This window comes from Rutidosis leptorrhynchoides, chromosome 4, assembly GCF_046630445.1.
Source record: "Rutidosis leptorrhynchoides isolate AG116_Rl617_1_P2 chromosome 4, CSIRO_AGI_Rlap_v1, whole genome shotgun sequence".
Taxonomy (NCBI): Eukaryota; Viridiplantae; Streptophyta; class Magnoliopsida; order Asterales; family Asteraceae; genus Rutidosis; species Rutidosis leptorrhynchoides.
Window position 1 is genome coordinate 602,937,218 of NC_092336.1, and position 26,528 is coordinate 602,963,745.

Consider the following 26,528-nt stretch of genomic DNA (forward strand, 5'->3'; position numbering starts at 1 on the left):
TAAATTATTATATTATCATGATGTTATGATATATTAATATATCTTAATATGATATATACATTTAAATGTCGTTACAACGATAATCGTTACATATATGTCTCGTTTCGAAATCCTTAAGTTAGTAGTCTTGTTTTTACTTATGTAGTTCATTGTTAATACACTTAATGATATATTTAATTATCATATTATCATATTATATATAATATAACAATGTATTAATATGCTTCATATATATTTAGTAAGACGTGGTTATAACGATAATCGTTATATGTATCGTTTCGAGTTTCATACGTCAATAGTCTCCTTTTTAAGTATATAACTTATTGTTACTATTTTTAATGAGATACTTGATGATCATTATATCATGTTAAACATATGTATTTATTTATTTATGTATCATCATGTCATATACAACTTATAGCGTTCGTGAATCATTGGTCAAACTGGGTAATCAGACGTTTACAAAATTTCCGTTTCAATTAACCAAGTCTTAACAAGTTTGATTGCTTAACATGTTGGAAACATTTAATCATGTAAATATAGTTTTCATTAAACATATAATCATAGAAAGGTTCGGAAAAGTTCGGGTCACTACACAAATGATGTGCACCATTTATCATTCAGCAAACAAACGCCAATATGTTTGGAAACTATGGTAAAATTTAATCATTTTTCTACGCTAATCACCCTCAATAATTTAAATTATTACTGATTTCTTGCAAATGAGGGCATTGCAAGATCTTAAGTGTGGGAAGGGGTTAAATTATTTCGGATTTTTAAAATTTTTTTTTGACTTAAACACTTGGTTACCATTAAAAATACTAGTAACGCAGTAGTTGTATTAGAATCTAGTGCTCTCTGATAATAAAGAACAGCCCTAGTCTTATATACTGACTACCCAATTCTAGAAAAAAATTTTAAATTTTCAAATAAATGAATTCAAAATCATATTTATACATATTTATGAACGATAAAACTAGGTGTTAACACTGAAATTATTGTTACCTCGGAAAGGACATAAATTGAGAAACAAACCAAAATGTTAGAATTCATTTAAAATGGAATAGAGGACAATAAAAAGGCAAAGAAAGGAAAATAAAAGCCAAGTGTGGGAAAAATTTATCAAGTTATTTAAAACATATATCACATATTTTTGTAACAAATAATTGAAGATACTTTTACATTGGACTAAACTAATCTGTTTTACCCGGAAAACTGTAATATATTTGAAAGAAAGATGGATCTACACAATGAATCAATTCCATCATTAAAAGGAAGTAAAGTCTTTCGAAAAAGACACGCGCTTCTTGATTTAGGTCAGGAAGTTGTCGTCCAGACCAGCTGTAGAGTCTACGAAAAACTTTGAAAAGTTTTCTCGAAAATCAGCTGGAAATCCACAGACCTCAGCATCAAACAGGGTCGCCAAGTGGTCAGACTTATCCTAACCATGAGAGGATCTGTCTCGTAAAATGGGGAGGGCACCGTGCAAATTAGCTTGATCAGACTAATGAATCAGATCCCCAGAAAGGATAATCTCCTTAAAGATCAAAAATCAGCTTTTAAGACTGATATTACTCAATCCGTGAGATTGACTTTTAAAGATTGAGAATTACAAACTCATGGAATTCAATGATATCTAAACTCGAGCTTGATCGAGAAAATATTTTGATCAAATTAAAACCGATTTGTTTTCTGAAAACTCATTTTTAATGCGTTCATTACCATTGAACGTAAAATCCTAGAAATTCACCTGGAATTCATTAGGTCACCTGAACCAAATCGGGTGTCAACCGTAAGAACGGTGGTTGCATAGCATGGTCAAAGACAGGACCTTGTGCCAGACCGAAAAACCATAAGGGTGAGCTTTACTATTGCTCCTACCAAGGATAGTAATTGCATCCGACACGTTATAGACCATAATTGAAAGCATGTCATGGGACATTGCCTTAACAGTTGCTTGTTCAACGCTTTCCTTTACAACCGGACGGTAGTTTACCGAAAGGTAATATACGGAGCAAGTATACTGGACGTGTTGCTTTCCTAATACAAGGTTAGCAAGTTTTGAGCTAAAATTTTCAAATCTAAAACCCACCAATCCCACAAAAACAATTTGCAAACACCGGTGAAGGGTTATTTCGGAAAACTTATCTAGGGTAAAAGCTAGATTGAATTTACAAAAGATCAAATGTTTTCATAAAGATCCAATTTCCTTAAGGATCTAAATTTTCATAGTCATGTGGGACTATAAACCACATCGTTACTACCATTGTTCACACCGCCGTATAGAAATCACTGATGTACAAAGTGTAAAGAATAAAGAAGTGATTCTAGTATTTTTATTTCAAGACTATATTGCTTGAGGACAAGCAACGCTCAAGTGTGGAAATATTTGATAATGCTAAAAACGAACATATATTTCATAGCATTATCCCTCAAGAAAGACAAGCTTTTAGTTGCAATTGTTCTATTTACAAGTAATATTAGTTTAAATAATAAAAGGTGAAGATAAAATACAGATTCGACGAATTAAAGATGCAAACGACCAAAAAGCTAAAAAGTACAAAGTACAATCAAAGTGGTTCAAATTATTGATGAGAAACGTCTCGAAATTACAAGAGTACAAGACGCAAAACGCAAAATATAAGATATTAAATTGTACGCAAGGACGTTCGAAAATCCGGAACCGGGACCAGAGTCAACTCTCAACGATCGACGCAACGGACTAAAAATTAAAAGTCAACTATGCACATAAATATAATATAATATTTAAATAATTCTTAAAATTATTTATATATTATATTTATTTATAAAAACCGTCGGCAAGAAAGAAAACAAAGCAATGTGAGCTGGTACCTACCTCCATGCTATCGCATGGCCTGTAGGCTTAATATCCATGCGATCGCATGGGCCACTTTTTGTGGCCACATGCCTGTAAATTCGCAATTTGGTGATCGATTAAACATCCATCTATCTCTCTATCTCACTCGTATAATATATATATATATATATATATATATATATATATATATATATATATATATATATATATATATATATATATATATATATATATTATATTTTAATTTTAATTTTAATTTTAATTTTAATTTTAATTTTAAATTCTAATAATAAGGGTATGTTTGCGAATGTTGTAAGGGTGTAAGTCGAAATTCTGTCCGTGTAACGCTACGCTATTTTTAATCATTGTAAGTTATGTTCAATCTTTTTAAATTAATGTCTCGTAGCTAAGTTATTATTATGCTTATTTAATGCCGAAGTAATCGTGATGTTGGGCTAAATATTAAAATTGGGTAATTGGGCTTTGTACCATAATTGGGGTTTGGATAAAAGAACGATACTTGTGGAAATTAGACTATGGGCTATTAATGGGTTTTATATTAACTTAATGATACCTCGTTAATTTAATATAAAGGTTATAATTTGACGTATCTATAAATAACCACATACGCTTAATCGGGTACGGTGGGCGGGATATCTATACATACCAATAATTGTTCAATTTACCGGGCACGGAACTGGATTAATAGTTAATAGACTTGTTGAAACAGGGGTGGATTACATTCAAGGGTAATTGGTGTAATTGTTAACAAAGTAGTAAAACCTTGGTTTACACGCAGTCGATAACCTGGTGTATTCATTAAACAAAGTATTAAGACCTTGTTACAATTCGAATCCCCAATTAGTTGGAATATTTGACTTCGGGTATAAGGATAATTTGACGAAGACTTTCGCACTTTATATTTATGACTGATGGACTATTATGGACAAATTCGTATGGACATATCGAATAATCCAGGACAAAGGACAATTAACCCATGGTAATAAACTAAAAACAACACGTCGAACATCATGATTACAGAAGTTTAAATAAGCATAATTCCTTTATTTCATATTTAAATTCCTTTATTTCATATTTAATTTCACTTTTAATTATCGCACTTTTATTTATTGTCATTTTATTTAATTGCACTTTTAATTATCGCACTTTAATTTATTGTCATTTTAATTATCGTAATTTTTAATTATCGTAATTTTATTTTATCGCACTTTTATTTATCGCAATTTCATTATCGTTATTTACTTTACGTTTTAAATTAAGTTATATTTATTTTTAATATTTTACATTAGATTTTAACTGCGACTAAAGTTTTAAAATCTACAAACCGGTCATTAAACGGTAAAATCCCCCTTTTATAATAATAATACTACTTATATATATTTTTGTATTTTTACAAATATAGTTTTTAAAAATATAGCGTTAAACTTGGCTAAGATCCCTGTGGAACGAACCGGACTTACTAAAAACTACACTACTGTACGATTAGGTACACTGCCTATAAGTGTTGTAGCAAGGTTTAGGTATATCCATTCTATAAATAAATAAATATCGTGTGTAAAAATTGTATCATATTTAATAGTATTTTGTAGTAAAAATACAACTATTTTGTATACACCTCTACGCACATCAAGTACCGAACTTTGGCCGATCTTACTAGGCTTAAGGACGAGTTGCGTGCCTCGAGGCAAGGGTCGATGGATTTGAACACTCTCAAATCCGTTTTCTTGTCAAAGACCCAATTTTTCCCGAAGTATGTCGGGAATGATAAAATGTTGAAGGAAGACTTCTATCGAACCTTGAACGATAGTTATCAAGAAAAGATTAGTGTAAGCGTGGTAAAAAGTTTTGATGAGTTGTTCAATATGGCCAAAGGTTTTGAGGCGCTTGTGTTGAGAAAGAGTGGCTTTACGTTTGGCAAAAGGAAGTTTGAAGCTACTAGTCATTCGAACAAGAAAAGTAAGGGTGCGAGTGAGAGTGTTGGTAGTGTGAAGAAGGGTACGTCCGGGGGTTTTGAACATAAATGTTATAATTGTGGACGACAAGGACACATGGCTAGCGATTGCACCAAGCCATCTTCTACAACCAAACTCACTTGTTATAATTGTGGTAAGTAAGGGCAGCGAAGGCCGGAGTGTCCCGATTTGAACACCGATCATGTTAAGAAGTTGGAGAAGGCGGCGGGTACGACTCAGGGACGAAACTATTTGATGACCAATGATGAGGCCAAGCAATCCAACGAAGTTGTCTCGGGTACTTTCATGGTTAACTCTAATCCGGCAAGGATACTTTTTGATAGTGGTGCTAATTTGTCGTTCGTGTCTCCGAGATTTGTGTCTAAGCTTGATAAACCGCTAGCTAAGTTGAGGCATCCAGTAGAAGTTGAAATAGCGGATGGTAAGACGGTGCTAGGGGTTGATGTTTGTAATGATTGTGATATTATGTTTGGTACTAAAACGTTTAAAATTGATCTTATCCCGATGACCTTGGGTGAATTCGATATTGTCGTTGGTATGGATTGGCTCGATCGTTATAGGGCCGATATTTCATGCCATGAAAAATCTATTCGTGTGAAGACCCCAAGTGGGGGAGAGTTAATTATTCATGGCGAGAGACGGAGAAGACTTGTGCCATTATGCACTTATGCACAGGCACATCGTTTTCTTGTTAGTGGTGGCATGGCTTTTTCTTGCTCATGTAGTTGATACTCTTGAAGAGCCACCATCCATTCATGAAATTCCAGTGGTTAGTGAATTCGAAGACATTTTTCCGAACGAATTACCGGGTGTTCCGGCGGAAAGAAAAGTTGAATTTCGCATTGAGTTGGTTCCGGGGGCTACTCCCATTGCCAAAACTCCTTATCGTTTAGCACCAACGGAAATGCAAGAGTTGTTAAATCAAACTCAAGAATTACTTGAAAAGGGTTTTATTCGACCGAGTGCTTCTCCATGGGGTGCTCCAGTTTTATTCGTGAAGAAGAAGGATGGTAGTATGCGGATGTGCATTGATTATCGTGAGTTGAACAAGGTGGCCATCAAGAATCGTTATCCATTGCTTCGGATTGACGATTTGTTTGATCAACTCCAAAGCGCAACTTACTTTTCTAAAACCGACTTACGGTCCGGCTATCACCAAATGCGAATCCGTGAGGAAGATATTGAGAAAACGGCTTTTCGAACGCGTTACGGGCATTTTTAGTTTGTAGTTATGCCTTTTGGTCTTACGAATGCACTGGCGGCATTCATGGATCTTATGAACCGAGTGTGCCAACCTATGTTGGACAAGTCGGTGATTGTGTTCATTGACGACATACTTGTCTATTCGAAGAGTATGAAAGAACATGAACATCATTTGCGTGGTGTGGTGAAGACGTTGCGGAAGGAGAAGTTGTAAGCAAAATTCTCCAAATGTGAATTTTGGCTAAGGGAAGTTCAATTCCTTGGTCATATTGTGAACAAAGATGGTATTCAAGTAGATCCGGGGAAGATTGAGACGGTAAAGAGTTGGGGACGACCGACTACGCCTACGGAAATTCGAAGTTTCCTCGGATTGGCTGGTTATTATCATCGGTTTATCCAAGACTTTTCTAAAATCGCTTCTCCTTTGACGAAGTTGACGAGAAAGAACTCGAGATTTAATTGGGAGAACGAGCAAGAAATTGCTTTTCAATTGTTAAAAGAGAAGTTATGTCAAGCTCCGGTGTTAGTGTTGCCGGAAGGGGTAGAAGACATGACGGTTTATTGTGATGCTTCTTTAAATGGGATCGGTTTTGTTCTAATGCAACGAGGTAGAGTCATCGCGTATGCCACTCGACAATTAAAGGAACACGAAATGAGATATCCGACTCATGATCTTAAGTTGGCGACGGTTGTTCATGCATTGAAAATTTGGCGCCATTACTTGTATGGTGTCAAGTGTACGATTTATTCGGATCACAAGAGCTTAAAACATCTTTTTGATCAACGATATTTGAATTATCGTCAACGTAGATGGATGGATGTGGTGAAAGACTATGATTGTGAAATACTTTATCATCCGGGTAAGGCGAATGTGGTCGCGGATGCGTTAAGTCGGAAGAGTCAACATCCGGCGATACGAGTAGGATCGTTACGCATTATTATTACTAACGATTTTCTAGTAAAGCTCGGCGAGATACAAATTGAAGCTTTTGTTAACAACAAACATGAGGAACGGATCGTGGGCCAAACGGAGTTTATTACCTTAGGTCCGCACGGTTTGTTGTCCTTTCAAGGACGAGTGTGGGTGCCTAGAATGGGAGATTTCCGACGAGTGCTACTTGATGAAGCACATAAGTCAAAGTATTCCATTCGTCCGGGCGCAACGAAGATGTATCTTGATTTGAAGAAAGAGTATTGGTGGCCGAGCATGAAACGTGATGTTGTAAAGTATGTTGAACAATGTGTCATGTGTTTGCAAGTTAAGGCCGAGCACCAAAATCCGTATGGTAAGTTACAACAGTTGGAAGTCCCGAAATGGAAATGGGAGCACATTACCATGGATTTCATTACAAAGTTACCAAAGATGGCGAGAACCCAATTTGACTCGATTTGGGTGATAGTTGATCGGTTGATGAAAAGTACCTTGTTTCTTCCCATTCGGGAAACGATATCGTCGGAGACTTTGGCTAAATTATTTATCAATGAGGTGATATCGAGGCATGGGGTTCCTATATCTATTATTTCGGATCGAGACACTCGTTTCACATCTCAATTTTGGAATAAGTTTCATGAAGATATGGGTACACAATTGAGAATGAGCACGGCATACCATCCTCAAACGGACTGTCAAACCGAACGTACGAATCAAACATTAGAGGATATGTTACGGGCGTGTATTATTGAGTTCGGTGGTAGTTGGGATGAGCATTTGCCCTTGGTGGAATTCTCGTACAATAATAGTTATCATACTAGTATCGGGATGCCACCTTATGAGATGCTTTATGGGCGGAGGTGTCGAACTCCGATTTGTTGGGGTGAAGTGGGTCAAAGAGAAATCGGGAGTACCGATTTGGTTTTAGAGACGAATAGCAAGATTGAGATGATTCGGACTCATTTGAAAGCGGCTCAAGATAGACGAAATTCGTATGCCGATAAACGTAGGCGATTGATTGAGTTCCAAGAAGGTGACATGGTGATGCTTAAGGTTTCGCCATGGAAGGGTATTATTCGGTTTTGAAAACGGGGAAAGTTAGCTCCTCGGTTTATTGGGCCATTTAAGATTTTAGCTCGTGTTGGTGAAGTTGCGTATCGCTTGGAATTACCCGAAGAGCTTGCGGGGATCCATAATACATTTCATGTTTCCCATCTCCGTAAGTGTCTTGCAGATGATTCTTCATGGATGCCATTAGACGAAATTGAACTAAACAACAATTTAGAGAATGTTGAGGAGCCGATTGTGATACTCGACGAAAAGGTGAAAAGGTTGAGGAATAAAGAAGTGAGAACTTATAAAGTTCAACGGTGTCGTAGTAAAGGTTCCGAGTTTACTTAGGAGCCCGAAGAGTTTGTTATTGTTTATCTTCCTTCTTGTTATGCGGCTTGGATTGCGAGGACGCAATCCGGTTCAAGTGGGGGAGAGTTGTAAGATCCTGTTTTCACATAAGGTTGGGACGCCGTCCAAATGGTGGGACGCCGTCCTTTATTGAAGGGCTGGACGTCGTCCAGTATTCTGGACGCCGTCCAGATGAACTGGCGAGCCAGCTGTTTTGTTTTTAAATATTACAAATGGGTAATTTGATAATTTCACTTTGTGGACGAATTTAAGGCCCTAGATCAGTTTTTGGAGCACCATTTACTCCATCTTCAACCACCACTTCTTATCCACTTAAATTCTAGAGAGAGAAAAGGGTTTTAGTTTGAGAAAGCTCAATCCAAAGAGGAAGAAGCTAGTTTCGGATCTCAGTGCGAGTTCTAAAGTTGTTCATCTACTCCCTAGCTACGCTTTGATTGTAGTTGTAAGTCTTAACCTTGAATTCCTTACTTTAATTGTTTAAGGGTTAGGGTTTGGGTAGGTGATGAATTTAAAACCCATTTGCTTGTAATTTGGGGGTTTTGGGTAAGTTTGGGTCATGAGGACTCAAAGATGACTAACATAGGGTTTCTAAAATGATAAATGTGTTTAAGAGTCTTAATTGGTTAGTTGAGTACTAGCACACCTAGATATTGAGTAAGTAAGTGCTATTTGGGTATGGTGGTGACCCAAATGGGTGTGTTAACTTTGAAATGGGTCAAGGGAGTCTTGATGACCTAAGTTGTTTAATGGGCGTGAAAATGCGATGACCATGTGTTAAAAGGTATATTAAGACCAAATTTGGCTAGTGTTAGGGTTTTGGGGCGGAGTTGACTCAATGTTAGAGTTAAGGGTGCAATTGGGTCACAATTGCACTATGAGTCAAATGACACTAGGGTGGTGAATGAGTTGGTTGACCAACTTGATTGTATGATTGATTATATGCATAATGTAATAGGTGCGTTACATTGAAGGTTGCAAGCTTAGGCTATCATTCACCGAAGGCATAAGGTGAGTGGAATAATTATGCATGTATGTATATAGTGTATTTATTTGTGTGCTATGGTATGAACCACGGAGCCGGTAGTGCCATAGTATGTGCGAGTGTGCTATGATGTGAACCACGGAGCCGGTAGCATCATGGTACGTGTGTTGTAGTGTGAACCACGGAGCCGGTAGCACTATAGCACGAGTAGTTAAAGTGTGAACCACGGAGCCGGTAGCACTATAAAAGAGTATGACTCGAGTTTGTGATGTGAACCACGGAGCCGGTAACATCAAAGTGTGAACCACAGAGCCGGTAGCACTATAAAATGAGGTGTGAACCACGGAGCCGGTAACACCAAAGTGTGAACCACGGAGCCGGTAGCACTATAAAAGGTTATGACTCAAATGCGTAGTGACGTGAACCACGGAGCCGGTAGCGTCATAGCATTGCGTATGGTGTGAACCACGGAGCCGGTAGCACCATGACGCGTTTATGGTTAACCATATAGTTTGTGTATGTGTTATTGTATAGCATAATATGTTATTTTGGTGAATATGCTATTGATTAGTCTAGTTGCGATTTTTGGAGGTTATTAGCTTATACTCGGAGTTGGTATGCTAATTGTTATTACTAGCGATTATACGGTGTGTGTAAGTGTATGCAAGTAGGTATATTATATATGTATATGTATAATTATTGCATTCACTAAGCGTTTTGCTTACCCTCTCGTTGTTTACTCTTTTTAGGTTCCGGCGTAGACAAGGGTAAGGGTGTTCGTTTGGATTAGAGGCCTACCGCTTTGTTTTGGATAGGGGACGCTTTTGGGAAGATTAGTTTCCGAAGTTTGACCAAGATGTGGGTAGTTTAACCCCAAACACCTGCTCAAGGTGTCGTTTGGAGTTAAAACTCTTATGGTCGAAACTTGTATTTTTGAACGAAACTCGTAAAACGGCCGATGTAGGTCCGATGTCGTAAAACTTGGTTTTATTGTGGAAACTTCTTAGTTTTAATTATATTATCATGTTGTGAAAAGCGTTTCGTTTAAAAGTGTCGGGAAGTGGGTTTTTCGCTCATGTAATTTGGACACTTGGTCAGAATCTGGCAGTTCATTTGGACGCCGTCCAGATCTTCTGGACGCTGTCCAAGTCTTCTTTGCTGGACGCCGTCCAGATAGATGTGTTGAAACAGAATTTTTTTTTTTTTTTTTTTTTTTTGGGGGTCATATTTTGGTATAACGAGGTTTTGGTTGTTACAACATAACAAACCTATGATAATACATGCAACATTTATTAAGAGATATTTCTTAACAGGAACTTCATAAGTGAAAATTAAAACGACATGTGTTGTATCATATCCATACGAAGGAGAACAATTTAAATGACTCACCGACTTTTTTGACCACCCCTTTCATTTTAAGTTGACATCAATTTTGAGGTTCTACTAATGCAGCCATGTGTGCCTTTTATGTATGCACATAAGGTTATAGTAAAATGTTTTTGTAAAGAAAGTTTCGACCACCCAAATTATTTTTGATCAGTTTGTTTGTAGGGAGTTAGTGCGCATTTATATCATCTTTTTGGTTTATTCAGTTAGCTGGCTTATGGTAAATCTTTTTAGTGGACACAATTTGACCACTGCTGCCAAATTATTTGATGTAGAATCGGGCTCTAAGTAATACAAGGGCTACAAAAGACACAGAATTGGGCCAAACCATCATTCAATCCATGAAGTTTAAAGAGTTTGTTGTGAACTTGGAACATGTGATCCAAGAAGTTTAAACGTGGGATTGGATAGTTGTTATTTAACTATTTAAGTTTGTATTGGATAAGGATTAATGTATCTTTATCTCATTTTGTTTTCCTATTTCCTAGCTACTTTGTAGGGTACTCCGTATTTATATTTCGTTTCATAACTTTGAAAAATTAAGTTGATTATTGATATCCTGTTTACGTGAAGTAATAAAACAAGCCATTGGCTTTTGTTTGATATAGCAAATATATTTTTGGTGTGTGATATCCAATTATATTCTACTATTTGTATTGGAGAGTAATATTCAATACTAATTATCTATCTTGTTCTAGTGTTTAAGTCATCGATCTTTAATATCGCATTATGTGGTATCAGATTCCAAAGCTAAACAAGCTGAGTTCGAGAGATTGAATCGCAAGATTCAAGAGTTGGATTACATGAAAGATCGATTGCTTAATGTAGCGATGAAGCTTTAAAATATTGAATTTTCAAGAAAGGCTCAATCGGATGACACTATTGATTCGGTTGATCAAGTTTTTAATCAGGAAGACGCTCCTGAACCTATTATGGATGAAGATTCTGAGCCCATCTATGATATAGATGGTGAGGATGAAGCACCAATCTATGATACTGATAGTGAAATAGATGCAAATTTTCTGGATTTCAATGATATTAATGATACTGTCATCAAATATATTTCGGGTGTAAAAGCTGTAGTGGCAGGTGAAGATGTTGATGTTAGTTTGAAAAACGAGTTAAAAAATATTTGTTTAGTCCTTGAGGATCATTTAGTCCTTGAGGATCATTTAGATGTTTTAGTTCTTGAAGTTGTAGACTCGAGGACGAGTCTTTTCGAAGAAGGGGAGAATGATGTAGAATCGGGCTCAAGTAATACATGGGCTACAAAAGACACAGAATTGGACCAAACCATCATTCAAGCCATGAAGTTTAAAGAGTTTGTTGTGAACTTGAAACATGTGATCAAGAAGTTTAAACGTGGGATTGGATAGTTGTTATTTAACTATTTGACCACCGCTGCCAAATTATATAGCTTTATTTGTTGGACATTAATACTGGGTTAATGATTTGCTTTGGTCCATTAAGTAGGCAATGATCAATTAGCTGCCGATGCAAATCCATGTTAAGTTGCAAAAGTTCTTAAAAGAAAAAAGTTTTTGCTAACTTAGTTACTGATGTTGGGATTGCTTTTCTACAGCCACAGAAACTGACTCATAATATCTTTATTTAGCCTTAGTGTATGGCGCTATCTGCAGACACACGCGGGGTGGAACTTTGTCCACTCAGACATTTATGCAAATGGAAGGTGCCAATATAGGCGACCATCATCTACTCAGATAAGAGCCCTCTAATCACATAGAACCTAAAGCTAAATAGATAGCTAAGCCAAAGTATATTTTGTTCAAGACTTAAGTTGGCACATAACCAATATCATCGACACAATTAACCTCACCAGACAAACATTCACTATTGCCACTTTCCTCTTGCCCTTTTCTAGTTCCCATTACGCTATTAAGTACTGTTGTTTAACTACTAAGTAGGAATCAGATATAAGAAAAATCTAATCGTCATAAATGACCCTTAGAGCCACATACGCCATTGACAACCACAAAATCAGTAACAACATAAAACAAAGCGAAATAAAACAATACAAAACAGCAAAAAACACAATTAGAAAAATACAAATAGCAACATTCAGATCTTATATTACCGTTAAGTGACATAAGCTCAAATGCTGGTCAGCGTTCCAGTGAAAACCTCCAACAAACCACATTATAAATCAACATTCACCATATCAAGTTATGAGAAAAAATATGAGGCAGGTGCATGTTCTCAAACAACACCACAACACAATAGAATGAACCCGGAAAAGAAACGTATAAATCAAAAGTTAGGGTTGAAATAAATCAAAATTATGAGGAAAAAAAAATCAAACCTAAAAAGGACCATACACTGTAATTGGGAGTCAGGAATCCAGGCATTAAACATCTGCAGTCAATATAACTCAAACTTAGGTTTGAATTATTTTGTAACCTTGTTATGGTAGTCGGAAGCGAGCACCGGCGAGGAGATGATGAGGGACGAACAACAGCAACAGGACAGTAGCGGAAGAGGAACGGTGGAGCATATCGTCATCGCCAGAGATTGGATTTGGAGGGGTTGGTAGGTGTGCTTGTTTATTACGGAATATGCATTTTTTTAGTACTCCCTCGTATTAATAGTTAACGGACAAAAAAACACACAGTTTAAGATACTTTTATAATAATACTGTACATTCTGTCAACTTTTTAGTTTTACCCTTACGTTTTCTTTCTCTTTCAATTCTATACACATACATTAAGGGTATAATAAAACTTTACCTTATTATTCTCATCTTTATATGAAAGTGGATTATTAATTTGGGACATCTCAAAAATGAAGTACTAGACTATCAATATAGGACAGAGGTCAGAGGGAGTATTTCTTTAAGGTTATGATTGGGTTGAGAAATAAATTATAACCGATAACCCATCAAAACATCATTATGATTGAATAAAACGACTGATTTCTGCGAGGCTAATCGAATGTAAGGGTTAATAATAGTAAAATATATATACCAGCTTTAAAGTTTGAATATTGGTTTTCTGTTGCAAATTTGAATAAGGTAATAATACTATTATATGGATAATATGGTGGGTTATGATATACGGAGTAGCTAGTAGGCATTTCATTGGCTGAAAAAATATGTTTTGTTGTGTTTTTCAGGGGTTGTGATTGTTAGCATATCAGCAAACAATGATAGTAACAAATAAACGGATTTACATCAACTTGACATTTACTCGACCAAGAGAGGGAAATGAGATGAGGCTTGACCTTGTAGCGTTCTAAGTTAACTCTAGTCGTGATGAAGGTCTCGGGAGGGTGGTTTAGATGCTAGTTGTCGACTGATCGGACGCGACCAATCAACAGCAATGAGGAAAACGGCATACATAAATCATAGGAGAAATCCTGTAGAAGTCGGTCCATTGTGAAGAATTTTACTTTTTTATCTTATAATTCAGTTTTAGATGAGTTAAGAATTTCTTTTACCCATTAGTACTCATTATATGTTATAAGAAATGCAGTTAGATTGCAAGGTTTGATCTGTTATAAGAAACTTAGGTGCAAAATTTTATTGAGAAAATACATATACATATACTAATATATATTGAAATTCTAAAGATATTTTCTTATCATATTGTTGCTGCATATTTGTTAAATGTTTGTTGAAAGGTAGTAAATATAAAATCCGTTAAAACCTTACTTTAAGCTAGCAATTTTCACGATACACTAAACTTTTTTATCGCTATTAGCATCACCTAAAGTACTGAGACCTCCAATATGATGTAGGCACCCCATATAGCCTACACAAACAGATTTCATATAATCAAATAGCTGAATGAATTGATACGTTGTTCTGTGCCCTACTTCGTTCATTTTTTCCTACTCGGATACTCTGAAAGTAACAGAAGATCACATAATGGCGAACCTTTCAAGAAAGTGGATCGGAGATTCATCCATTTGTGATCAGCAGAACGAAGCTACAGTCACCTCGGAAAAAGCTCACACTCGATAGCTTTTATTCATTGCTGACTTATCATCCACCTCTGCTCTCATGCTTTTCTTCCTAAAATGTTGATGTTTTGTCGAATTAATTATACATTAATGTCTTGCCGAAAACGTGAGTCCCACCCGATCGGAAAAAAAAATAAAAAATTGGGGGAGAGATATTGAAAATTTAGAATGGAACCGTCTAGTCTAGTTGATTTAGGGTTAATACCTACTTTGCCCTCTCATGGTATATTTTAATTAAAAATTTATTTGATATTGATTTTGTTGATAGATGGTCTAAATTTGTTCTTACCATTTTTTTTAAAATAAGAACTAGTGGTGTGAGTCCCACTTTGTTAGGGACAAGGATTGGATCGGGTTATTAGTGGCGGAACTTGAAATTTGTTACCCGGGGGCGAGATCGATACGGACGATAAAAATACCAAAATCTACATATAGCAATAGTAATTTACAAATAATGAATAAGTAGTCTCAAAGACACAACCTGCACAACATTTACATATCGCAATAGTAATTAAGGGTCATGTAGAACCAAACTAGCTTACAAATGTGTTACATGAAAGCAACACAAATAGATCAGATGGAATACATAATTAGCAACGGCAGTGTCCAGTAACGTATTAAGTATTCAGGAAGATTCAACAACCACCTTATACAAATAAAGAAAATTAAATGTTCTAGACTTTTATTTAAATCAATGAAAGTATAAAACGTATGTGTACCATTAAAGTATTAAGTATTCGATCATTTGCAAATATTGAATTTATATAGGTACACATTAAGCATAAAATGAATTAAATGTAGTCCTATGCCCCAGTTCAGGGAATCATTATTCTATCAAATACATAACAACGAAAACAAAATAAGTCTCATTATAGAAATAAAGAAAAATACCTCAAACAATAAGATTTTATGTAATCGCATATGCATAATCAGGAGCGACTCTAGAGTGTGTGGTATGGGGTCAAAGGACCCCACAATAATTTGATTTCTTTTTGTCAATTACTATTAAAATTTTGTAGGACACCATAAAATTTGAAAATATGACCTCATATGTTTTTAAAATTAATGGTTTTTTCTGAAGTAAACAGTCATATTTTGAAGGAAAAAAATACAAAGTATCACTCAGATAGTATAGGACCCCGTTGAGTTTCGATCCTAAATTCGCCACTGTGCATAATTGAAGAAGAGCGTCGTTCACTAGCTTGTGGTTAGCTGGGAATCTTATTCATTAAGATTGATGAAGAGCATCCGTTCACTCATTTAGGCAATGGGCTGATTTGGGTATATTTAATTAAAGGCTTTATGTGTAATTTTTTGGAGGACTAAATTATAGATTTATTTTTAGTCTTTTGAGCTGGGGCAAAAGAATAAAAGGTTATACACTAAAGCCCAATGCATGTCAAATGGTTACAAGTAAAAACCCAGCCGCGGCAAATGCCCATTGCTGCCTTAAGACGAGTTCCAACGCTGCGTCAGTCAATCCATGTGGCGAATTTTGACGATATTTGACGCCGTTAAAGGGCGTCAGTTTTTGACGCCTAAAACCGTTAGTTGAATTTTTGACGTCCTTTGGTTTGAGCGTGAGATTTACATTGGGCCAATCATATGTTTTCTACATTTATATTTATTATTTAATTTATTTTTTTCTCACCCAATTTCCAATCAGATTTTACCACCTCACCCTCCAAATATTTGACACAAAAACTTGACATTTGAGTTAACGGAGGTCAAGTACAGTCACAGTCAAAAACCCACTTTTTCACCAAAAAGTGCATTATTCGCCTCTGAGTTGGAAACAGTCTAAGTATCTTTCGTCACTGCGGGTGATCCAAATATAAAAGTGGTTACAATAGTAAAGTTTGGTTTTTAGAGTCGATCAAATTGCAACAATAAATACACCATTTAGAATATTTATAAATAAATGTTCATATTTGAACACTCACATATATATATATATATATATATATATATATATATATATATATATATATATATGATCAAGAGGGAAGTAACCATTCGGGGGGAAGCGGGGGGAAGCAATTTTTTTTTTTTCGTTTTTTTGAAAAAACTTTGTTCACGAACATTATAGATTGGATGAAAATATGAACATTTAATAAAGACATTTTATGATAAATGTTTTTATTTTGGCGGGAAAACGCTCGAAGAAGTAATATATAACAATTATCGTGTTTTTCGAGCGTATGTTGAGGTTTTAGCTATTGGGGTTTAGATATTAGAGTTTAGATATTAGGGTTTATAGGGTTTAGATATTAGGGTTTAGAAATTTAGGGTTTAGGGTTTAGATTTAGGGTTTAGAATGAGTTTTTAACACGAACGGTTTAGGGTTTAGGATTTAGGGTTTGGTGTTTTGAGTTTATGGAATAAACCCAAAACACCAAACCCTAAACCCTAAACTCTAAATCGGGCTAAATTTTACTTCACAAAACATGGAAAAAGACGTTCATATTCTTCACGAACAATATTATCTTGAATGTTATTTTTGTCGATCGTTTTTCCGCCTAAAGAATAACATTCATCACGAAGTGTCTCTTCTAAATGTTCATATTTTCGTGTGATCTTGATGCCGGAAAAAAAATTCCAAAAAAACAAAAAAAAAATATTTTGCTTCCCCCCGCTTCCACCCGATTGGTTACTTCCCTATTGATCCTGCATATATATATATATATATATATATATATATATATATATATATATATATATATATATATAACTCTAGTACTGTGAGAACCCGAGAACTCATAGTCGAACAATAAATTGATGCGGCCGAACAAAAAGTAGGGTTAGTCGAACAAAAAAAAACAAGGGCGAACCATTTTGTTGTATTAGAACAAATTTGAGCTGCATCTTTATTTTGTAGAACAAATAATTGTAGAACAACAAAATGTAGAACATGTTCGAATTAGCCAAAAATTGCTTGAATTCATTTATTTTTGTTTGAATTCGAGAAAATGTAGAACAAAAACATGTTCGAATATGCCCAGAATCGTTCAACTTGACCATGTTTTGGTTCAAATTTCACCTGTTATGTTCAAAATCAACTTTTTCGTAAATTTAGCATGATTTAGAGTTTAGGGTTTAGGGTTGAGGGTTTACAGCTAAACCCTAAACTCTAAACCGTTCGTGTAAAAAACTCATTCTAAACCCTAAATCTAAACCCTAAACCCTAAAATCTAAACCCTAAAACCGTAAATCTAAACCCTAACTTAATTTGATGTAGAACAAGTGTAGAACAACATGATCTACATGCTGTTGTACACCAGATTCTACATAAAATGTAGAACCAAGCAAACAATGCATCTAAAAGACAAAAAAATGCATCTAAAAGACAAAAAATAAAAATTGTTCGACTAGAACAATTTTTGTTCAGCCGCGTCCCATTTTCGCTCGCGTCCCTCTACTTATATATATATATATATATATATATATATATATATATATATATATATATATATATATATATATATATATATATATATATATATATATATATATATATATATATACACATTAAAAGAGAGTCCTGATTAGCTAATAAATGTTTTCAAAACCCCCTTAATCATCGTTAGATTAGAAAATTACATTACAATACCCCTAGATCCAACGGTCCATAATCAATCACTAAAAAATTAGCTAATAAATAAGTTTTACATATAATCCATCCCTAAATTACCCCCGTCTAATGATGAAAAACACGGGAGCTGTTAAAAAAATTAGGGGGCACGCTCATCAAGCAAAGGGTTTCTATGATCCTGACTCCGGTGCTAGATTCCCAATCTATTCACAGAGATCCTGACTCCGGTGCTTGATATCTATGATCTCCATTAATCAAATTGTTAATCGGTTACCAGTATAACATCTCGATTCATTCAATTGTTCTAATCCAATTGAAACGGTGGAAGCAATAACCTAATCCTTGGAAGCAATCTCGATTCATTCGATTACTTTTGTGTTCTTTTCTTTTTTCTTTTTCTTTTATATCGTTGTTTTTGCAGGTTTTAACTTCAGCTGTTGATTATCTCTGATTTAGGCCTTCTAATACGGTATTTTGAGTATCAAGTTTTTCTTTTAATTTATGTAAATTGTTATTGTTATTATTTTTAAGTATCTGACTGTTGTTTCTCAGCTGCAATTTGTCGATCCAAGTCTTCATGTTCTCGGGATCTTAAATCAGTTATCCAACAATTGCTCCAGGTTGTAAAAGTTTGTAAGTGGCGTTGTTTGATTTTGTGTACTGCCTATTACGTGGATCTGTTACAGATTTTAATTGGTTCTGTTTTGATGTTATGGGTCATATGATGCAAAGTAGAATTGGTATGTGTCATTATATTATTTTCTCTTGCACTCCCATTCGTATGATGAATTTTTCTCTAACTATTAATTGCAATGTACAATTGGTCTTCAGGGTTATGAACTCATTAGTATGTTATATATCCTTCTGGTTCGATCTAATCCAGTCAAGTTCTTACTTGTCCAATAACAGTTACTCGTACATTATGGTCGTTATCAGTGCTTGTCCAACGTATTACAAGGCAAAGTTCTCCTATCTCTAATTGTACCCAATGCAGGTATATTCTGCTACAAATAAAACACCATGCTTGACACAACCTCTGCTTTTGTTTGTTTTCTTGATAAAAAATTATTGTGTATTGTTTGTGTGTGTGCAGATGATTTCAGCTGAAAATTTGGTGAAGATTTCAACACATGATCGATCATCAGGATAGGCTTTCGTCAAGGACAACTGGTGTGTTTGTTAAGCCCCGAAACATTCAACAGTAGATAGAACTGAAAAAACGTTCCCGGAAAGAGTTGAGAGGGTACGTTTACTACTATGTGTGACTTGGAAATACATATACTTATATGTCAGATGCGACAAGATGGGCGGGTTGATTAACGTGTGAAAACATGTTTTCGGCTGAAAATGGTCACTTTTGGCACAAGTTAAATATTTGTAACTTACTTGTGAAGTTTAATAAAACAATATTTGCACAATAATATTACATTATTTTCACTATAAAATTCTGAATCACTGATAAAATAAAACACAGCCCAGGTTCTAAATGCTATAATGTTTAGAAAATATTTTGGTAAAAGAGTTGGCTTGGATGACACTAGCCATACCCGCAGTTCAACCATTAGATCTGTAATAAATTTGTCATGTTTTATGATACTCAGGGCTATGGAACCACAAGCTGCGGGCATGACTTGACTATTTTGTACAAATATTATTCTTACATTTGCCGAGTTTGATCATCTATCATTGCGAAGTGAGGTAAATTTGTGATCATAATTTTTAGTTTACGCTGTGATTGCTAATAATGTATAGCTACATATTTCAGCGTACGTATACATTCATATGTAAGAATAATATTTCAATGGAGCTACCTATACGTTAATAGTGTCACGAATAATGAATGCAACCTTAGTAATTCAATGACTTGAATTACGCTCTTTCTGCCAACACAAAAAGTAATTTTTGAAGTTGTGCTGTTAATTGTACATATTACGATTTTTTATGTTTTTCTAGACGCTGATACACGTGTTTAACATTATATGCTAATTTTATGTTGTGCAGTGTATTTTAAGATATCTTTGATGAAGACAATAAAAATGACAGTTCAAAACAGGATGTGATAGTCATAAGAAAAGCTGCCTACTGAAAATTTTGTCTCAGTTCTTCAAGTAAGGGAGCATTTTACATCGTGGGTAGCTTAGGTTACTATGACGAGATGACCAAATTATGGGGCGAATTCTAGGTATGTAGTATTTGATGCTCCTGATTCCTTTGGAACCATTTGTTATGGTATAACTTTGAACCAATTCATTTATTTGAATTTGTTGCTGTAGGATTTTGTCAACATCTAATACAATGGTGATCCAGATCCTATGCAAAGTTAATACTTGGTGTTGCCACAATGCTAGATCGAGTTTTTACCCCATTTTTTATGCATAAAAACTTCCTCTAGATGCAGGCTTATAGTTGATAGAAAGATTCCTCAAGTATTTGGTCATGTCATTATGGGTGGGTTTGAGTTATAGATTGTTATTACCAATCTTGAGCCCAGTTCGGTACTATGGATTTATCATGACCATCTTTTGTTTAACATAACAATCAAAGTGATATATAAAACCGACATTGATTGATTTTCCAATCTTACCATAACTAGATAAGTTATTGCTACATTTAATGTCCGTACCATAAGATGGATGCGTTATTAGTTTATTACTATTAAAAGACTCATTTGATCTGGGTTTTGGTTATAACATAGGGTTTAGAGTTTAGGGTTTATATTATAGGGTTTAGAGTTTAGGTTTAGGGTTTAGGTTAGGGTTTAGGGTTTAGATTTAGGGTTTTGGGTTTAGATTTAGGGTTTGGGATTTAGATTTAGGGTTTAGATTCTAGGGTTTATATTTTAGGGCTTAGGGTTTACGGTTTAGGGTTAGGGTTAGGGTTTAGAGTTTTTAGGGTTTATATTTTAGGGCTTAGTGTTTAGGGTTAGTGTTCAGAGTATTTAGGGTTTAGAGTTTGGGTTTAGGGTTTAGGGTTTAGAGGTTAGGTTTTTGGGTTTAGATTTAGGATTTAGGGTTTAGGTTAGGGTTCTGGATTTAGGGTTTAGGGTTTACAATGCTGGATTTGTTGATAATCTTAAACATTTTAAGAAGGTAATATTCTTATTAACAAGATTAATTTTACCATCCACATTTGTGATTAGACTGGCTTTTGAGAATTGATCCTTTTTGACACTCAGCTTCCGAAGTAGACTGCTAAAAGTACCAGCTGGCTTACTGGATGTGCAGCTAGTGTAAGTTCTTTTTGTCGATGGTCCAGAAATGACCTAAATACAATAAATCGGTGTTGGGTTCTGTAAGCCGTATTCTGATAATTATTCATCATTGTAACTTTGTTTTTATATACGATTTGGGCTTTTTGAATAAAAGTTTTCTTTATTCTTTCTTCTCCGGGCTTTTTGGATGGAATTATGATTTTCGGTATAAGAATCTTATATACAAGCTTATTTATATGTAGGTTATTAGTAAATAGAGGGAGTGGGCAAATGTAGATTATGTATATCCATCCCCGTTGACCAATTGTAAATGTGAAAGTGGTAATACGAACAATCAAAAAGAACGAATGGGTCGATTTAATCTCTAACGAGTCAACGTGGGTAAATTAAAAAGAAGTTACGTCAAATATGTGACGACCCGGAAATTTCCGACCAAATTTAAACTAAGTCTTAATTTGAAATCGACACGATAAGCAAAGTCTGTATTGTTGAGTTTCGAAAACTTTAGAATGGTTTACATGAATGCATTTACCTTTTTGACCATTCCCGACGATTCACGAACAATTGTTTGTAAATAAATATATAGATATAAATATAAATACAAGTATACATAGATATTATTTTGAACTAATAAAATACACTCCAATCTATTGGAACTAATAATGTGAAAATAAAATACAGAATAAATAAGTTGCTATTAAAATATATATATATATATATATATTTATTTTATTTATATATATATATGAATTCTGAACATAAATAATATTATATGGATTGTAAATTATAAATATTTAATATAAGTTATTATATAATATATTATATAATTAGTAACTACGATAAAATTTATAAATTGTAATATATTAATTTACAAGTTTGAATATAACCGTTATGTTAATATTATTAACAATAATTTCATTATGAACACTAATATGAATATTTGAATAATATATATATATATATATATATATATATATATATATATATATATATATATATATATATATATATATATATATATATATATATATATATATATATATATATATATATATATATATACGATTATATACAAATACATAAAGATATATATATGTATATACAGAATTATATAAAAACAGACATTTACAAAAATAGATACAGATATATAAATAAATCAGTATTATTATTGAATTAAAAAGTAATAATATAAATATACGTACATAAATATATATTTATATATAAGATATGGAATTAGAGGAACATATCAGAATGCGTACAATCTGTCTATTATTTTTTTTCATGCTTCTCCTATTCTGCTCGTGAGGTATGTCGACATCCCTTGGTTACAAAACAAAAATCGATCCATCCTTATTTGATGTTTTAATCAATCGAGTACTCCTATCATCAACTGCACACTTATTAATCCCCATTGCCATTCAAAAATCAGAAAAAATAAAAGAAACCTGAGTCGTTCCTTTGTTATTGAACTCGAATTGCAAGAGCACGATTTTGCATTGTTTTTCGAAATCTATAAATGCAATTAGGTTAGTATTCACCTAGTCAATCTTTTTGTAAAATCTCACTTCACAATTCTTTCTATCGATCATGAATTCACGAGTCAAAGTTTTGGTTTTCAAAAGTCAACCTTGTGTTCATCCCAAAAATTCGTTTTGTTTTGAAACTTCTGTTGAAATTGAGAGTTCACAAAGTTTGTAAGAACGATTTAAAACCAAATTCATGTTGTAACAATCATCTAAAACAGTCTCAATTTCATAATCACGAATTTAGTTATATTTTTTTTGTTTGTTCGTGACTGCTTCTGCAGTTTCTTTTAATTTTTTTCTGTTAAAAACAAAACCCACCATCTGCTAATTCAGTTTCGTTGCAAATACAAAACATGTTATGGTTTGCTATTAAGATCATCGATTTGGGTATTTGGCTGAAAGGACCCGTTCATATACATTATAAACGATTCACAATAGTTGATTACATCGCGAGGTATTTGACCTCTATATGATACGTTTTACAAACATTGCATTCGTTTTTAAAAGACAAACTTTCTTTACATCAAAAATTGACGGCATGCATACCATTTCATATTACATCCAACTATAATTGACTTAATATTAATCTTGATGAACTCAACGACTCGAATGCAACGTCTTTCAAAGTATGTCATGAATGACTCCAAGTAATATCCTTAAAATGAGCTAATGCACAGCGAAAGATTTCTTTAATATCTGAGAATAAACATGCTTTAAAGTGTCAACCAAAAGGTTGGTGAGTTCATTAGTTTATCATAATCAATCATTTCTGTAATAGTAATAGACCACAAGATTTCAGTTTCCATAAATATCTGTATACTCGCAAGTGTATAAAAGTATTCTATAAGTTGTAGGCACCCGGTAACAAGCCTTAACGTTCATGTTTTACCCTCTGAAGTACACCAGACCAGGTATGTTTAATATAACTTCGAAGTACCAAAGCATCCCATAGTCAGGATGGGGTTTGTCAGGCCCAATAGATCTATCTTTAGGATTCGCGCCTACCGTACATAGACAAGTAGTTTAATGTTACCAAGCTAAGGGTATATTTCTGGTTTAAACCCACGTAGAATTTGTTTTAGTACTTGTGCCTATTTCGTAAAACATTTATAAAACAGCGCATGTATTCTCAGCCCAAAAATATATATTGCAAAAGCAATTAAAAAGGGAGCAAATAAAACTCACAATACTGTATTTCGTAGCAATTATGTATATGATGGCACTGAACAAGTGCAGGGTTTGTCTCAGATTCACGAACGTATCAATATTGTGATTCAATATTGCAGGAAAGTACGTAGACGCAACGAAAATGATAAACGTTAGGTTGACCTGACGAGCAATACCCTCGAACAAAACCCATAACCTCCATAGCTATAACCCATAATTTCCTTAGCTCTATCCCGTTTGAAAACTTATTTTGAAATCGTCTGAATATAACTCCGTCGTAGTATTTTATGTATACTAATAATATCTTGAAATAATACTAAGTAAATATATATATGTAATTCGATTGAGAGAGTTTAGAGAAATATATTTTCAAGTTTCTATGAAATAATGAAACCTATTGAATTCTATTTATAATAGATTTTTGAATTATTAAAGTATGAATTATTAAAGTGAATTATTAAAGTATGAATTATTAAAGTGAATTATTAAAGTGTGAATTATTAAAGTGAATTATTAAAGTATGAATTATTAAAGTGAATTATTAAAGTATGAATTATTAAAGTGAATTATTAAAGTATGAATTATTAAAGTATGAATTATTAAAGTGAATTATTAAAGTGAATTATTAAAGTATGAATTATTAAAGTTAAAGTAAAGTAAAGGTAAAGTTAAAGTATAGTAAAAGTTCAAATCTTATGTACGTATAATGCGCGTATTAATTTAAATTGTTATATATATTTAATAAAATAAAATATAAATATCGTTATCTTTATCATACTGGTTAAGTAATGAGTTGTCAAAAGTGGTTCTAGATATTTATCAAAGTTATATACGTTTTAATAATAAAGTTCTTTTTAAACTGAAAACGTTTTTGTACGCTTGAAACTAAATCGAGTACTTATAAATTTGGTTTTCCAAAATTAATTATATTCCAAATCATCCTTTAAAAAGGTTTTATCTATATCGTAAAACGTTTTCAATAATATGAAAACTAATCATTATCTTACCCAAAGACACGAGACAATCATTGTAAAGCATGCATTGAAAGTTAAGCAGTAATCTCCACTAATTTTTGTCTAATTCTCGTTAATGAAACTTTTGTTCTTACTTGTAAATCACATTACCAAATATTCCGAATACCGTTAAAAAGAAATGATTTCTCAAATCAACGTGGACCTCATAACAGAGACTCGCAATCATAATTCAATGTATCTGATAATTTAATCATATGATATTATCTTTTAATTCCATCGATAAACATATTGAAACAAATACTTTTATGTAAAGTATTTTATATCTAATACTTTGTTAATGTTTTCAGTTAATAAGTATATATTATATATACATATCAGTATACACATAAATGTTCGTGAATCGTTGAGCATAGTCAAAGGGTAATTGATTACATGAATATAGATTTCAAAACTTTCGAGACTCAATATTACAGATTTTGCTTATAATGTCGGAAACATATAAAGATTAAAGTTTAAATTTAATCGAAAATTTCCGGGTCATCACATTGGCCGTATGAATTTGAAAATGAATATGAAAACATAACAGGAGGTTTAAGTAAATTCGGTTCTGGTTTAGTCAGATGAAATGATGACAGATGAGTGGTTAGGGTGTTTGTTGGTGATCGAGAGGTCGCGGGTTCGAGCCCGGCTGTTGCCATTTTTTTTTAGAAACCCTTTTCTTTTGAGGTATAACTTCTACTATTATTATTATTATTATTATTATTATTATTATTATTATTATTATTATTATTATTATTATTATTATTATTATTATTATTATTATTATTATTATTATTATTATTATTATTTTATTATTGTTATTATTATTATTGTTATTGTTATTATTATTATTGTTATTATTAGTATTATAATTATTTTTTCTACTATTGTTATTAGTGTTGTTATCATTAGTTATTATCAATATTACAAGTATTATAATTATTATTATTAGTAATGCTAAAATATGTGTTAGTTATTATTATTATGAATATAGTTACATTCATAAACAATATTAATATTATTAACATTTTGTTACCAAGTAACATCATTAAATATTATTAGTGTTACTATTGTTGGTATTATTAATATTGATATAAGTATTATTATGATTAGGATAATATAAGTATTATTATGATTAGGATATTATTATTATTAATATCATTAAGTATCAGAATTATTATTATTATTAAGTATTATGAATATTAGTTATTGCTGTTATTATTACTAATGTAAGTATTAGTTACCATTTATTATTATTATCATAACCTGTGATGACCCGAAAAT

General features: G+C 33.3%; 1 long non-coding RNA gene across 2 annotated transcripts; it reads left to right on the forward strand.

The window, feature by feature from the left end:
• Positions 1-18,443: 18,443 nt before the first annotated feature.
• Positions 18,444-21,709, forward strand: LOC139903959 (uncharacterized). 2 transcript variants are annotated; one of them, XR_011778604.1, is made up of 7 exons: positions 18,444-18,796; positions 18,880-18,960; positions 19,237-19,321; positions 19,421-19,570; positions 19,929-20,025; positions 20,329-20,509; positions 21,503-21,709. It is a non-coding gene; the product is annotated as an uncharacterized lncRNA (long non-coding RNA). The 2 variants fall into 2 exon arrangements; XR_011778603.1 differs by lacking the exon at positions 21,503-21,709 and adding an exon at positions 20,601-20,897.
• Positions 21,710-26,528: the final 4,819 nt, after the last annotated feature.